This window comes from Lepisosteus platostomus, unplaced genomic scaffold (genome assembly GCF_059453375.1).
Source record: "Lepisosteus platostomus isolate fLepPlt1 unplaced genomic scaffold, fLepPlt1.hap1 Scaffold_103_H1, whole genome shotgun sequence".
NCBI classification, from domain to species: Eukaryota; Metazoa; Chordata; class Actinopteri; order Semionotiformes; family Lepisosteidae; genus Lepisosteus; species Lepisosteus platostomus.
Window position 1 is genome coordinate 9,946 of NW_028291484.1, and position 17,758 is coordinate 27,703.

A 17,758-nucleotide genomic window follows, 5' to 3' on the forward strand; every position below is an offset into this window, starting at 1 on the left:
AGAAATGTCAAAAGTAGCTCTATGTGTCATGAGCTGTGGTGTGTCACTGTGTGATGTGTCATGAGACTGTGGGTGAGTGCTGTAATCTAACCTTTGTTCTAACCTTTGTTCTAAGACTTAAAAGTACAAAGCTAGCTTGAAATAGCACCACAAAAGTGGAAGATTGCACTGTTGAGTCTATTCGTTTCCAGCATTATGGTGATTTTTGACATTGGTTATCCCAAATAGATTAAAGTTCCAAAAGGATGACACTATTACTGTTACATGTTCAATTTGGGGTACCACAGGATCAATGCTGGGACCAATATTTTTCTCTCTCTACATGTTGGTGCTAGGTAGGATAATCCGAAAACATAATATTAACTTTCATTCATATGCTGATGACACTCAAAGGTACATTTTGCTTACACTTAATGACAACTCGTCTATTATCACTTTATTTAATTGCATTAATGAAGTAAAGACTTGAATGTGTGAAACCTTTTTGTTACTTAACTCTGATAAAACTGAGGTTTTGTTGTTTGGAGGAAACAATACTGATAGGACTGCTATAACTTCAGCACTTAACTCAGAGGATTTAAAACTTTGCCTCAGAGACTCAGCACGTAACCTAGGTGTCATATTAGACACAAGGCTCTCATTTAACTCTCATGTTAAAACAGTATCTAAAACATGCTTCCTACAAGAAATATTGCAAAACTAAGGCAGTTTTTCTCCATTCAAGACACAGAGAATACATGCACTGGTATACAGCATGTTAGATAACTGCAATGGCCTACTAACAGGGAGCACCCACCACTCTTTCAACACCTTACTGTGAACTCAGAATGCAGAAGCTAGAATTGTTACTAGGAGTAGACCATATAACCCCCATACTTAGCTCTCTTCAATTGGCTTCCTGTCAGGTACAGGGTGGACTTCAAAATCCTTCTACTTACTTACAAGGCTCTCAGAGATCAGGCATCTGTCTATCTAATGGAACTTATTAATGTATACCATCCAAGTCGCCTGCTTAGATCACAGAATGCAGGTCTTCTACATATTCCATTAATAAAAAACAGTTGGCAGTAAAGCCTTTAGTTACAGGGCCCCTAGCTTATGGAATAGTCTCCCACCCCATATTTGGGATGCAGAGTCAATCTCAGTATTCAAATCATTCAAATATAATATTAGCGTGCCCAAAGGGATAGGGCAACTAGTTGGCTTTGGACCACTTGAGGTTTTTTTCTCTCCTTACTAAGGAGTTTTTGGTTCCTCTCCTCCATTGTCTTCTGTTCTGTATTGACAAAATTTATTGTCAATTGTATTGTTAAGCGCCTTGGGGCAACCTTGTTGTGAAAGGCACTATATAAAAATAAGTTGAATTGAATTGAATTATATCTAACTTGCCTCTTTGTGAAAATCTGAGAGCGTGCTGTTGCAGTTCAGTTTAACAATCACCTCATTGCAATTAACCACTTTGTAACAGAGAGAGGAACCACAGAGAACATTAAATTCCCATGGACTGAATTACTATTTCTATGATACTTAAACCTACAGTATGCCCACACTAAACCTGACACTAAAGTAGCTATCTCTGCACTCTTAAACTGCATTTCTGATATAAAAACCTTCATGACTTACAATTTCCTTTACAAACTGCCACAAGACAAGGCCCATGAACTCTGTAGAGCCAGTGCAGTAACCCTGTGGATTGTACAGTACTGGAACATTAGGGTTATATCCAATCCTTGCTTGATTTTTGGCTCTCAGGTGCAGAATATTGTAAACACATTGTTCTTCCATCTCAGATATACCACCACACTATGTTTTATTTTGCCTTTGTTGCTGAAAAGCTGGTCAACGCTTTTGTCTTCTCTCATATTGATTGCAGTAATGCCGGGGTATTTAAATCCACACTGAACAAACTTCAGTATGACCAGAATTTGGCAGCCAGAATCCTGACCCGGCCTAGTGCAAGTGATCACATTACTGTCCCTGCACTGGCTTCCTGTCACGTTTCTTGTCAACTTCTAAATCCTCATGCTTACATACAAGCAGGGCTTGGCACCTCAGTACCTGTCTGAGCTACTACCTTTGCCAGCTGTTTGGGGTCACAAGTGAGAAACCGTCCAGCGGTCAGAGAGAGTTTGTTTGGTTTCAAAGTCTCCAGTAATGGAGCCAGTTCCCCTGTTTCTGTGCAAAATTATTCATACTTGTATTTATGAAGTATATAAAGGGTTAATTGAAGAAGCTTTCAGAAGCGTGGAGTGATAAAAGAAAAACACACTGGTGTGTAACAGTATTGTGAGTTCAGTGAAGTGTAGTTGCATTGTGGGGAATTGTCCTGTTCAGTCCTGTGTGTGTTACAGAGTGTGACAGTTTTTAAACAGGACAGTGTAACATCACCTATAATGAGTGTAAAGATGTATGAGGCTGAGAGGAAGATCCGTGATACCAGCTGCAGTTACCCCTGTAATGCAAGAACCTGTGGAAACACCCCTATATTTGAACTAACTTTTTAGAAAATAATCCTTTAAAAAACATGATCTTGTGTGACTATTCTCGGCGTGCGTCTCCGACTGCAGCCAGCACAGGAAGGGACCTACGTGACGTCATCACGGCCAGGCTGTGTGGGACTTGCAGTGCAGACGCCCCCAGGAAGTCTCCCAGGGGGTTTATTGGAATTGTATTTCGTAACTAGTATCTACTGCCAGCTATGGTGAAGTGTTCAGACAGGGTTACACTAAGAGCGAACTACCTGCCTCCATGAACTTATTTAAAACAGGCGTGGTTGAAAACACCAGGCTCAAATTACTCCTGTAATACCTGTAATACCGAAATACAATATGAGGTATTAATAAATCAATATTTATGTAGCCTGGCAAAGAATAACCAGCAAAGGACACAAATATATTTTTGGGTTTCTTTATTTCCAGGTGAGTATGGTGTCTGATCTGTTTTGTTAGTTTGGAAAATAAAAAAACAAAAGAAATTACATATAACGATATTTTTACCCACACAAAATACAGTAGTGGCTCTTTCTACCATGAAGGAAAACATAAAAAACACATTTTAGTTTTACGGTTTCAACATTCCATCTGACCGTTACAAAATCGCATCTAAACTGAACAAAATATAAGTTACAGTTGAAGTTTAAACAACTCACCACGCAGCGCGTGCAGAAATAGGCCGCTCAAAGTTCTACCCTCACCGAGAAGTACATTACAACGATAATTAGTATAATACTGTAACGCAACGGGGGCCCTTGCCACATTAGGTCGGCCCCCCACCGTTGGGGGCTTGAACCCAGGACTCCCACATCTCTCTGCAGTGACCCAGCCCTGTGAGTTGAATAGAGATCTCCCCACAGCCCACTAGCTGTAGTCCTGCTATCACAGGGAAGGGCAATGACATCACCTGCTCTGGTACGCCGGCTCTTACACAGTGCCTGTCGGCCGTAAGCGTTACAATACTTACAATTGCATACACTTAACAAACGGTGCTATACCCATTTCACAGCTAAACATAAGTCTCTGTAAAGAATAAAGGAACATAAAATACAAGGAACCTGTGAAACACATTACTTACAATTCAGTAAACAGATATTCCTAACCCGAGTAGATGTCTAGAAACTGGCTACGGCCTCAGTGCACTCAGTTAAAATCTAATATCCATCTTTCTAATCTTGTCTCAATCCTATGAAATACCCCTTTATACTTGTTAATAATTTTGATTTGAGACCTTATTTAGGGTGTAAATAGGGAAACAACACAGTATTCACTGTTACAACTCTCTGCAGAAATTCAGGGTTCTTTTTAACAGTAACTCACTACTTCCTAGTCCCTTCTGCCCATGCGCAAAACGCTGAACTCAACTGACAGGAAGTAAGATACACCGCGAGCTAAGAGGCAGCACCATCTAGTGGATTTAACATAACAGACATTTCTTCGAAAAAATAGAATAGCGATATTATGGACAATCAATTGACTTTTATATTTCAAAATATCGCAACATGATCGATTCTAAGTCATTTTTGATAACAATGAATAGTCACCTTCTTCCCTTATGACAGCGGTTCCTGCTTCTATTGTGTGTGTGTGTGTGCAACAGAGTAAATTTTTATAGAGAAATGGAGGCTGGACAGTATGCGTTACAATATAAACATTTATATTGATTTAAATCGTGTTCTGATTTAACCGGTTTAATTCGTCACAGCCAGCACTCCGGCAGAGAGGGGGTTGAGTAGTGGAAGCAGGCGAGATTTCCAGCGAAAGACACCTCCCCCTCAAAAACCCAGTAAGCAGTAATGCTTTAAGTTGAAAATCGAGGTAGATTTTGAGGATGATAAAGAGGGTAAACTGGGATGGGAGGAGGGTTTGGTTTTGCATAAGGGGCAGAAGATTTCCCTTCTGCTTTGTGTAAGGATGGTATCAAAAGCAATCTTAAGTGGTGAGAAAGCTGTGCTCAATGTATTTAAGGGACTTAAAAGTAAAAGGAGATGCTTCATATTGCTTGACTAATTTTAAAAACTAAGTTATAAATGCAGACGCTCCCTCGGTGCGCTGCTCTGGTACACCGGCTCTTACACAGTGCCTGTCGGCCGTAAGCGTTACAATATACATACCCAACACTGCTTGTACCCATCTGTCATGCAAATAAAACACCTTCAATTGAATTGAATTGAGGGGAGAGGGGGGGAATACTAAAGCCAATACTGGCTCAATACCCTCAATGGGCTTTGACGTGCTAATGTGTTGGTTTAACAGTCCGGGTGTGGCAAGCTTCCAATGTCAACTCGACTCGATTGGAAGACAATGAATGTATTTTAGCCCTAAATGAATTAATAGCAAACATGGTTTACATAAAAGACATTTTTCCAAGAAAGTTTATAATAATACGATCTATAGTTGAAATCTGAGCCTACTGTAAATATAAAGGAAAAGCATTTTCAGAGAGCAATCACGCTGTGTTTATGTAGAAAAAGCGATTAGGTTTATGAGCAATCTAATTACCTATTTGCTTAAAACGCTATATAAAATAAAGTTTATTTAGAGATGAATGATCAGTGTCGCAGTTTAAATAATTTTTGTGTCTGCTTGGACAGATTCCAAGTGCATTTTTGCAATTTACGTTACATTGTCCAATGTTCTGTTGTAATACAGGCTAGAATACAGTTACAGTAGTCTAAGCTTTATCAGCCTATTTAAAATAATTTTTTTGAATCCCCGGCGGAACACACTCCATAGGAATCAGCGCTTTTATACAGTATATCGCCTTTAAACACATATATTTAAACACGTGTTTACGATTTAAATCAAAACGCGATTCAAATCAATATAAATGTATATTTTGTAACGCATAGGTGACTATTCATTGTTATTAAAAAGACTTAAATTCGATCATGTTGTGATATTTAGAAATATAAATTTGTTTGGTGCGAGTGAGGTTTTATTTAATCTCTGACCAAGGGAAACGTTTCATTTTTTCAAAGAAATGTTTGTTAAAAAATAAAGTCATAGTTCCATGGGATTCAATCACAGACCATGTGACATGGGAGTCAGGAAACTTACACACAGCGCCACCGGATTTAATAACGCAATAAAAACGCTATAAAATAATGTGACTAGGCACAGAAAAAGTTTACAGCACAGTACAATAATAAATGCTGACCATGACTTTAGAAGCATAAATTACCTTACACTCAATTTAAACACAAGCTGTCTTTCTGTATGAACCTCTAAGCTGGTTCATACAGAAAATGTAGAAATGCATTAGCCTGATTATGATTAAAAAACACATAATTAAACACGCGTTTGCGATTTAAATCAGAACACGATTTAAATCAATATAAATGTTTATATTGTAATGCATACTGTCCAGCCTCCATTTCTCTATAAAAATTTACTCTGTTGCACACACACACACACAATAGAAGCAGGAACCGCTGTCAGAAGGGAAGAAGGTGACTATTCATTGTTATCAAAAATGACTTAGAATCGATCATGTTGCGATATTTTGAAATATAAAAGTCAATTGATTGTCCATAATATCGCTATTCTATTTTTTCGAAGAAATGTTTGTTAAAAGCAAAGTCTAGCACCAGCTGGATTCAAACACACAACCTGTGCGTTGTTAGTCACGCACCTAGACCAGTAGGCTACAAGACAACTTGCATGAACAGGGAGGCGAAACAGCCCTACACAGCCCTGTCGCAGTACACGAATATAATCATACCGTTATTAAATTCTTTAGATACGCGATTCCATATTATATTCCCTATTAATCAAATTCTAAAAGTATGCTTGTTGACTCCGGTACCACGTTAGTTAAAGACTTCGAAGCTTAAAATGTTTAGGGAGAAATGGAATACTGGTGTGTATTTTTTTCTTTAAAGTACCAAGACCAGCTATATACTGTATGTTTATGTTCCAAAATTAATATCGTTTATGGCCTTCACACGCGTTACAGTATGCTCCTATTCTTTTTATTGCTCAGCTACTAAGATTTCCCTTCAGTGGTAAAATTTAATATCTACAATGGGCACAGTAAAGACGTTTACAGTAAGTCTTTCTACGACAGACCAACGGACCACGAGTGCCCCTGTCGATCAACCAATCACGTACCGCGTCATCTTGCGTCATGATACGCGAAACCGCAGCCAATTACATGCGGTACGTGTCTGTACCGCGCACTTTGAATGGCTGCATCTGTAGGAACAAATCTTAGCGCATCCCTGAGTGGGCTTGAACCACCAGCCCTTTATTTAACAGCTGTACATAGACACACTCCTGTTGCTTTTCACCATTCACACGTTTGTAGTTAAAGAAAATTAAATACTGGCGTTTTCCTGACAGCCAGCAGTATTTCTTCTGCACTGACCAAGAATAACCAAGAACTTTATTTAATCTTTCATAGGTTGTAATTTCCAGAAAAGGAAGTGAATACTTGTATTACGCTAAATCAAGCCGACGGAGATGCACTGCAGTTGTTTTTCTCCACTTTTCGTTAAAAGGAGAAAAAAAAATCACTGGCATTTTCTTGCAGTGTTTCTGATAAGCAAGACTTGTACTTTATTTTTCTGACGTTGTATGACTTTCTTGAAATTAAGAAACAGCTTGTTCCAGAAAGGAAATTAACACTTGTTTCAAAGTAAATCAAGATGTATATCTCTCTCTGCGTGTGCTCTTATCTGTCCATCTCTATCTCCTCTTCTCTCACTCTGGCAGACTGTGCAGAGTATCTGAAGGGGATGTAACACCACTTGGCAAAGAAGAAAAATTCTCAGACGCAGAATAAAAAATCATTATTCTCTTCTCAGTCAGATTCACAGCTCAGACTCACACTCGGACAGAAGCTCATCTCCATACTGTTCTCTATCCTGACAACCCAGAACAAGAGTATATTCAGACAATCAGTGCTGCTACATGAACAATATCAGACAGAACAGCTCAAGTCACATCTCCCCCTTTTCTCCTTCCTCACAGCCTCTTAGAGACAGAGAAGAGCTCCTGGTTCTCCTCTCTGTGAACTGGGCTCAGGGGTCACTGATCTGGCAGCTGTGGGCTCTGTTCCAGGTCAGAAGCAAGAAGCTTCTATTAACCCTTTCCAGGACCTCCAGCCATTCAATATTACTGTACTTTCTTTACTGTATGTCAGCCTCCAAACATGTTTTATAAATGTTTTATAACACACATGAGTGTGGAATTATCTTAGTATTTATGTAATAAACACCAGTATTGACACTCTGATCAGTATATTGATTATTAGTAGTTGATGATCCGATGTTCATGTCTACAATAGTGACTAGTTGACCAGTCTGTAGCTCTGAGCAGTGGAACTCAGATCACACAGAAGATTCCACACCAGCCCTGGGATTCAGCTGCTCTCACAAGTGTCTAACAGTCTTATAAATTTACAATTAGATTAATTATTGTAACAGTTACACAGTTAATTTAAACCATCAGACTACCTATGAAATTGAGAGCTGGCTGGAAATAAAACCAGGATACCCAATTTAACCTCCAGGATCAGGAGTCTGTTCCTCCTGATTCCTGTACTCTGATGATTCGTTTAAAACATTTAAAAGCGCTTATTACAGGGACTTGTGCTCGTTCTCTACTGCTCCACATGGGTACGCTTTGTAACACATTAATCTGCGAAGTAAACTATTTTTTTTCCTGTTTAATGAATTTCATTCCTTGGTTTGTCACTCTCCTCCTCCAACTGTTATAAATCACTTCTCTTCACAGCCCGGTGTGTTCTTTTTTTGGGGGGGTGTTATATCTGTAAGAAAAGCCCCCGGGCTCCGGACAGGAGTCTCCTCCAGCGGAGACGCGCTCTGCTCTGTCAGAAAGAGTGCTGTGATGTCACAGACACCAGCCAGAGCGCCGGGATCAGAGAGCGAGACCGCGGGAGGAGCGCTGAGATCACGAAGGAGAGTTATTGATCACTTATCTATCCACAACCAATTAATTAAACTGAAGAACCGTAGAATAAACTATTAACTTCACCGATTGGTGAGTACTGATTCTTTTCTTGACCCTCTTTGAATATCTAGAAAACAGTCAATAAAGACTGTATCAATCAATTACAATTGTGCGTTATATTTTAATAATGGTTAATCCAAAATTAAACAATGATTATTACTGTATCCCAGAGCAGGAAAAATATATTCCAAGTTGATAAATGAATGTAGGTAACAGTTTAAATGCATTTTCCAGTGTTTAAAAATCATAAGAATGGTAACCACGGCGACAGGCGCCCCGTCACTGCGCGTGTCTAGGTGTCTCGCATTTGTCACAGAGAACGGTGTGACGTCACGGGCAGCAACTAATACTAATACCAGTGTCTTCATGTTAATATTAATGAGAGCACAACTGGTAGTTTTAATGCTAGTGTTCATGTGAGTATTAATGACAATAACGCTACTGATAGTTTTAGTTTTAATGTTCATTTTCATGTTAATATTAATTATAATTATAGTGTTACTGTTAGAGTATTAACACTAGTAGTAATGTTAGTTTTAGTAATATCATTACTGTTATTATTAGTAGTTTGTGTCAGTGTTAGTGAAAGTCTTACTGTTGTAATATTAGTAGTATTTCTATTTGTGTTAGTCATCTTGTATCTGTAGATAAGTGTGTTTGTGGTATCTGTGTGTGAATGCATGCCTGTGAATGTGTTTGTATGGTGTGTGTCTGTGAATGTGTGGTGTCTGTCAGTATGTAGTTTTATATTTGTAAGTGTATGTGTGGGTATGTCTGTCAGTGTGTGTAGTGTCTATGTGTCTATGTGAGTATTAATGATGATAGCATTACTGATAGTTTTAGTATGAATGCAAGTATTCATATTAATATTAGTGAGAGTGTATCTGGTAGTTTTACTAATAATATAAGTAAACATGTGAGAGATTGTGATGATAGAGTTTTAATGCTAGTATTCATGTTAATATTAGTGATAATTATACTGTTAGTGTCAGAGTATCATCATCATGTTAGTTTTCATGACAGTATTACTGTAATTATAAGTATTATTAGTCTAGTAGTAGTTTTTGTCAGTGTTAGTGTTAGTAACAATGATAGTGTAAGTTTTGGTGTTATTGTGTTACTGTGTTAGTGTTGCTGTTGTAATATTAGCACTATTGCATTAGTATTAGTTATAGTGCATCTGTACCTAAGAGTGTATGCGGTGTCTATGTGTGTATATAGTGTTTATTTGTGTGTCTGTGAATGTGTGTGAGTAAGTGTGTGGGTGTGTATCTGTGAGTGTGTGAGTGTCTGATTGGGTGTATAATGTGTGTTGTGTCTGTGAGTGTGTGTAGTGTCTGTGGGTGTAAATGTGTGTGAGTGTGTAGGTGTACAGATGCAGCCATTCAAAGTGACGCGCGATGACGCAAAATACCGCGGTACGTGATTGGTTGACTGACAGGGGCATTCGTGGTCCGTTGGTCGGTCATGGAAAGATTTACTAAAGAAGACGGGGGTTTGAATTTAATCCTTTCTGTAGGGGGTTTAGACTTCTAAGTCACAAGCTGGGGTTTATGGCAGAAAAGGGGGTTAACTGATAAGGATTGCAGATGCAAGCTAGGAACCCCCCTGGGTGTAATCTTAAACTGACCATTTGTCCAGAACATCGTAAACTGGCCAAATACCATGAACCCCCCTCTTTACCATCAGACCGAGTGACGTCAGAAACGGAGAAGAAAACACTATATAACCCAAAAGTTTGTACCAGTACGGGGAACAATACTTCGGTTTTGTTGTTTCTTGCGGGAAACAAGACTTCGGCTTTATTGTTCCTTGCATGCAATAAACTCATCTGTTTTACTTCATCTCGGGATCAAGAACCTTATTTCTTCTGTTACAACAGGGGGGAGAAATATGGCTTGCTATGAATCCTAACACTTTACAGGAGGTATTTTATTCATTATCGGCTCAGATATAGCTGTCAATAAATACATCATACATTTCAACTCCATCAATATCAGCAGTGTTATCGCTAAATGTAGTTCTTACATCCCCATTACAGTATTAAACAAAATATTGTAAGTATCAATTGCATGCTGCTGATAAAATATATTTTCGATGGAAGTTATAGTGTAGAGATGCAAGGAGTCACAGAGCAGTGAGTTGTACTATAGTTCAGACTTGAAATAGTGTATTGTACATGCAAGTTTACAATGCAACTGTATTGTTTTTACTCAGTTCAACTTTAAGCAAAATGATACTGCACGTGAATTCTCTCTCGGTTTCTTGAGAAATAGTATTACAGTATAATTCTCCTGTAAAATAGTAAATATTTAGTCTAAATTTATTCTTACGTTGTGTTAGACCATGACAAAAGTCTTATTTCATGGCTTTGGTTCTTCTTTGTCTAGGCTTCACCTAGTTTGATAAAGGGTTTAAGTTGCTGTATGCCTTCCTATGAATCCTGGGAGCTTCACTTTCATGTTGTTCTTTATAAACTCACCTGTCTCTTATCTTTACGATATAAAGTTTGTTCCAGCTATAGTAAATATACCTCTAATTTTTAGTTGTTGTATAATTTCAATTCCAAAGGTCAGAAAAGTTTTATTTTTTTACTATCCCATGCATTGTATGCATATCATTGTGTTTTTGCAGTTCTTTCAACATAATAAGTAGTTTTTAGCTTTACATAATCATGTACTCAGAAATATTATATATATTGTATTCTAATAGTTCATTAACTAATGATTTTCTCATTTTTTCTTTTAAATGATACTTTTACTTTTCCTTAATTTTGTATTCTAGGTATATGCAATATAATAGTATTTTCTTAGGGTTATCATAAAGCTGCACTTATTATCATTTGTAATAGTGTTTAAACTATTTACACTAATTCCTTCCTCTCAGTGAGAATATTATGATAAAGTGGTTGGCTTTTATTATTTTTATATATACAGATACATGCATTTAAAATGTACAGTACAACCCTGTACTGCGTGAAAGTATCTACAGATCACAGCGTTGTACCGCAGTAAGTGATTGGCTAGCCAAAATGACCGACAGGCAGCACTCGTGATGCATTGGTTGTTAGTGAAATGATTGTGTGAAACCAGTATAAAAATTTTAAGCATCAAAATCTTTCATTCCGTTACATACTGTGGTTATTTTTGAGAAGTTTTTACGTACTTCTGACTGTATTAAGTTTATATACTTCATAAAAAGTTTAACCTTTTCTATGAATAATTGCTCTCGTTATCACAGTTAAAAAACACATACTTTTTATAATTTGATTAATAGGGAATATAATCTGGAATCGTGTATCTAAATAAATTAATAACGATATAATTCTATTCATATAGCTCAAATTATTACAGTAGTAGACTTTCTTTGTAAACAGCTTCATCAATTTGACTCATTCATCCCCTTGGAAACCCCTCATTCAGTTATAGCTTAAACTATCAAGCGGTGTGGTGGTATAATGGCTTAGGCATCTAACTTGCACGCTGGAAGTTGGGGGATTGAACCCAGCTCTTGCCATGAGTTTTCTTTTAACAAATAAAAATTTATTTGAAAAACTACAAAAGTAAATATTATTGACACTATATTGAATTTGTTGGTATTTATAAATATCAAAACACATTCAAAGTTAACTGAGTTAAGTGATTAACCTTTCCTATGAAAACTTGCACTCGTTATCGATGGAATCGCTTATCTAAAGAAATTAATAATGATATTAATTTACTGTCATCCACATTCTTTGTAAACATGGTTTATTTTTAATTTGACTCAATCGCGCATGATTACTTTCAAAACATTTTAAAACTGTTCGTCTCAGCTGTGTTTTCGAGCAGCCCTTGACAATCCAAGTTCAATACCTGCTTACGGGACAAGTTTTTCTTCTAACAAATACTTAAAAAAATAAAATAGTAAGTATTATGTACACTATATTAACATATTTATATATATATTCATCATAACATATTCAATGTTAATTAATATTAATAATGAAATAAAAACGTGAATTATCAAACGGGAATACTGTCAACTGTTCAACCGATTTGATTCAAAACACTTTATTCAGTTGGGCAGTTTAACAGATGCCTCAAGCCTTAAAACAAAGTTGTATATATTGTAATTAGAATCGAGAATAACAAATTAAAAATACCACTGAAACTATATATGTGTCTGGTCATTATTAACAGTATTAATTTAATAATAATAATTTCAAGCTTCTTGTATCTTTTTTAGAGTCATTTTTTTCTTCGGTTTTCATAAGTTTCGCTTATTAAAATACTCGTGTAGGAGACACAATGTTTCAGATGTCGATAATTTTGTGAAAAAATGACAGAGCCTGCAACCTACAGTTTTAAAGATCGTGATTTGTGAAAAATTTCACAGCTTTAATTTAAACAATATCTAGTACCTGGTTGCAGTTTTAGAAATCCTAGTTTGAATAAAGCGGATTCCAGGTGCAAGTGATAACGCGAGAAGACATTATGGTATATTTTTTATGCATCACTTGAAGCATGCTGAAGTCTCTCAAAAACCTAAAAATGTAACATAATATTGTGTGGCACGATGGGCAACCGATTCTTTTAATTTTTAAGAAAATCAAAAATAGGAAACATTAAAGTGTATGTCTCAAATAGACATTGCATGGTTTTAAAACCCATAAATACTGGTTTAGGAAAAAAATACGAAAAAAAAAATATTTTGTGTGATCAGCTTAGAATCTTTGTGCAAGCTGTACATTTTTTAAACTTTTTAATTAAACATTTTTTTAATTAAAGACTTTAATATTGTAAACGCAACACAAATTTCTTCACATTCTCCTGTTTTCCCGTGGTGTGAAATGAATTAGCAGGAGATTGAGAAAACGGTGCACCCACTGAGCTCAGAGAAAAGGAGGGTGCCATAAGGACACCATTCTGCAGCGCAGTGTTTATGGCTCTGAGTGCGCCTGCCTTTAAAACTTAAAAATAGAATGTAAATAATTTATTTTAACTTGAAATATTTTATTATTAAACATAGCTTTCTCACCAGTTCGTTTTATTTTTTAAACGATCGTTAAACAAAACAGGGGCTTATTGTACTTTCTAATGACATTACACATGAAAAGATTATACATTTTAATCATTTTTAATTAAAAAAATAAATTTTAGAAACATTTCATCTACACAAATATCACATACTATTTTATTTCTGATTGTTATGACAACAGATTACAATCTAATCTTTCCACGTGTGTGAAGTACAATAGGCTCTTGCTTTGATTAACGATGGTATGAAAAATAAATCTAAATGGTGAGAAAGCTATGCTTAAAGTTAATTCAGGAACTTAGAAGACAAAGACAATGATTGATGTTGTTTAATTTTAAAAACTAAATAATAAATGTAGACGCGATTGGTGCCATTTGCACTGCGAAAGCTCAGGCTGTGCTGCTTCTCCCCCCGTCTTTGATGGGGCGCAGTATTTTCACAGCCTCTGACTGGGGAAAAAAGACCAGCTGATGTGTCCTACATAACAGGAAGAGAAGAGAATGTGATTTTTTTTTCTGTATGAAACATGTGTTACGTTTATGAAATTCGAGTATTTTAAACATTTAATTAAAAAGTAAAAATCTTAAAGCTAACACAAAGGTTCAAGGCTGATCACGAAGATGAAAAATCACCCATTTAAGTGGTTTTTAACTAAACCAGTTTTTTACAGATTTTAAAGTCATGCGATGTTAGGCATGGACATGTCATTGTATCTTATTTTTTATTTAATTAAAAAAAAAATTAAATCGTTTGGCCATCTGGTTGATAGGCTGTTCTCCAATTACTGGCAATTGTAAAACAAAATAACCATTCCACCCTCCCTTGATTAACTTAAAGATTTCCATTAAGAAATGCTTAAAAACAAAACCATTATGTATAATAATTAATCCAAATTCACACGCAGGAGCCAATTTTGCCAGACACAACATCCCAGAGCAAATCAGGCACTTGGGCTGAGATCTCCTTTAGCCCAGCCAGCTGGTTTCCTGTTGAATGACGTGACAGACTGGGTTCAATCCCAGGTGGTTTACTATATAGTACAGTTAAATTTTGGTTTTAATTCCAAGTTTAATTGTTGGCTGATTACTGGCTGATGACATTTGGATGAAGACAAAATATAGATTTTCTCAATTCAGGTGTAAACCTGAAAAAGACACATCATGTTCACAATAAGCTATAGTGGACTATAGTAGTAGTAGACTATAATAATAGTGGACTATCTTTATGCATTCGGCTCTGATCGCGCCTAGGTGCGCCTAGGTACATTACTGTCATGATCGCAAACCCCTCCTCTGAAGGGCGCTCCAGCCCTTCCTTGTTTGCCTTATTCCCCACACCTGTCCCTTGTTCCAGCCCCTTTTTAGTTCCCCCTTATAAGCCAGACGCAGACGCCAATCTGGGCTCCGCATTGGTTCCTGTATCATGCGAGCCCGGGTCCTGGATGTGTCTGGCTCCGTCATAGTTTTAAGTTTCTGTTCCTGTTCCCCTTGCCGGTCCCGACCCGGTTCTGGTTTTTAATCTCCTGTCTTGGATGGATCTCCTGGCCATGGACTTTTGCCTTGTTTGTGGACTTCTCTTTGGACTCGTCCCCGGATTGTTTGCCTCGCTACACCTTCCCCGACCACCAGCACTCCATGGACACGCCCCCCTGTTTTTATTCCCGTATCCTGCATGACTTTTTCCCTGTGTTTCCTCACTCAACCCCGGATTGTGTCATCCGCATAGGGTCTGGAAAGAAAGCTTTCGTGACAATTACAGTGCTCATTACCACTACAATGACAATAGAAGTTATTTTTTAAAGAAACGAATATCAAAATGTTTCCAAAACGTCCACTTGTGATACTTTAGCTGCTTAGTTACACAATCCCATATTAATATAACTATCAAGTGATGTTAAATCACTACAACATGTATTTTTTTACAATAACAGCAAGTGGTGTTTTTACTACGAATTCTTAGAAAAGGATAAAACGTTATAACTTTTTATGAATTACAGAATATAAGCTTAATAATGTTAGAACAAGCATGTTAAAACCAGAACCCATGTTAGTTACCAAGTTAAAGACTTTGATGCATAAAATATTTATGCATAATTAAAATATTTATGATGAAGGTGGAAGGTTGTGTACTTTTGTCCACAAGAGCAATCTTTCTTTTATAAAATATACCTACTTTTTAATGTTTAATGATTGACATTCTGTAATACACAGTTTCAAATTATTAAAAATCTAAAGAGTATGCAATTTAAATTCTTAATTGTAAAAAGACTGTCCCTCAGCAGTGACTGGGATTCGAAACCAGGCGTTTTCTGGTGACAGCTCAAACGCTGTATATGAGATGTTAAGCTGTATATGATCTGTAGGTGCCATTGCTCCAGGTGAGGTGTGAACACACAACATCGCCATGACTCTGCTGTGCACACTGACTGATTGTGCCACTGGGGCTTCGCAAGTCGCAAGTCAGTCCAAAGACTTTGAACAAACAAATGGTGAAACAGGGTTTCGTCTGTGGATCAATCTCCACATGGGGAAAGGGGACAGTGAAACAGTAAGGAAAATACAAGAGAAGAAACTGAAAGAATTATAATCACTGCAAAATAGGAAGAGATGGCTGGACATGTTAAACAGTTTGGCGGTTAATTTGTGACATTTTTGGTGACAATCAGCACACGGATTTCTCTTCATGTTCCTTAAGATGTGCAGTATATATTTTCATTGTAGATTGGTTACTTCAAAAGTCCAGTAAAGTGACAGTGGAGAGCTATCCGATACACATCTTAAAGAAGACTCCCTGTAAGTCGATTAAACATTTCATTTTCAAGTCAAATCCTTTACATGAAATAGACACCAACAATAGAAGGGGATGAGAAATGTCTTTTATCAAAATAAACCTGCTATTCACAGACCTCGGCCACAACATCTCCCAGGTACTTCTGCAGGATAAGGTCAAGCTCAGCTTTAGCCTGGCGGAAGCACTTGTCCACCTCAGATAAGTCACACCTGGCCATTGTATTTTCGAAGTAGGATTTCAGCGCCTCTTTCACCTCCTCATAGTTGTCCTGCTTCATGATTCCTGTGCCCTGGGAGAACAAGAAAGGTGAATATTCATCATCATCCCTCAACAATTCTCCAAATTGCCTGACTGCAGACACCACCATGAGGAGGAGCTGGAGTGACATAACATCATCAGTAGGCAGTGAGTCAAGAGAGGGGGAGTCATCCCACTGTTATCCTTATCCATGATCAAGAGTCTCACCCCCTGCTTTACGCTGTCCCTAGTGGTGATCTGTAGACAGTGTGTCTTCCACCTCACCCACCTCCTGAGGCAATAATCTTGAATAAACAGAGGGCTGGAGGCCCAGCCCGGCTCCTGTCTCTCTCCCCTTGGGGACGGGAGATTTTCTCAGAACCATGTTGAGGTGAAATGGGAGTGGGATGACGCAGGTGTCTTGTAGAGGTGAGTCGCCCCTGTGTACCTCAGTGTGATTCAAGCAAGGGGGAGAGGTTTAAGGGACTTACCAATCCCGCGTATGCACCCTCTGATTCAAAGTCAGGCAGGACTTCATTGTACAGCGCCAGGCAGTCCAGCTGGATAGATGATATCATGTTCTGAGCCCAGGTCCGCACCTGTATCTCCTCCTCGTGGAGCAGCCCCTCCAGCTCGACCTGCAGGCCCTCCCTGAGCCGCCACAGGGCCGCTGGGGTCAGGCCCGGGTGAGCGGGTGTACCAGGGGGTGGGTGAGGGGGGGTGTGAGGGGGTGAGCAATGGGGTATGGGGGCTGCCAAGGAGGAGGTCCATGCCCTGTCCTTCTGCAGATCCCTCTCCGGGCCCTTAGGGTAGTTCCACAGCTGGGTCTCGGTCTCCTGCCTGGTGATTGGCTGGCTGGCCTGAGGGGACAGGGGCACAGAGAGGGCATGAGGAGGACAGAGTGGAAACTGAGAGGGTCTTCTTTAGGAGGACCAAGCCCTGCCCCTGGTCTCCCAGCAATCACAGTCATCATCATTGCAGCTGAAACCAAACTTTCGATAGATGTCACAGACATATCAGGCTCACAGACTTGCAGCTCTCGGCTGCCTGGGGTGAGACGCAGGGGGAGTCTGTTCCCTCTTCCTCTGACAGTCCTATCAGATGACAGCGGCAGACCCGATCCAACCCCACCTTCCCTGTCACACACAGCCACACACAGGCATGACTGTGTCACCATCATCAACACCTCCACCATTATAATCTCCACTAACTTCGTCACCATCATCTTCATCACATTTCTAATA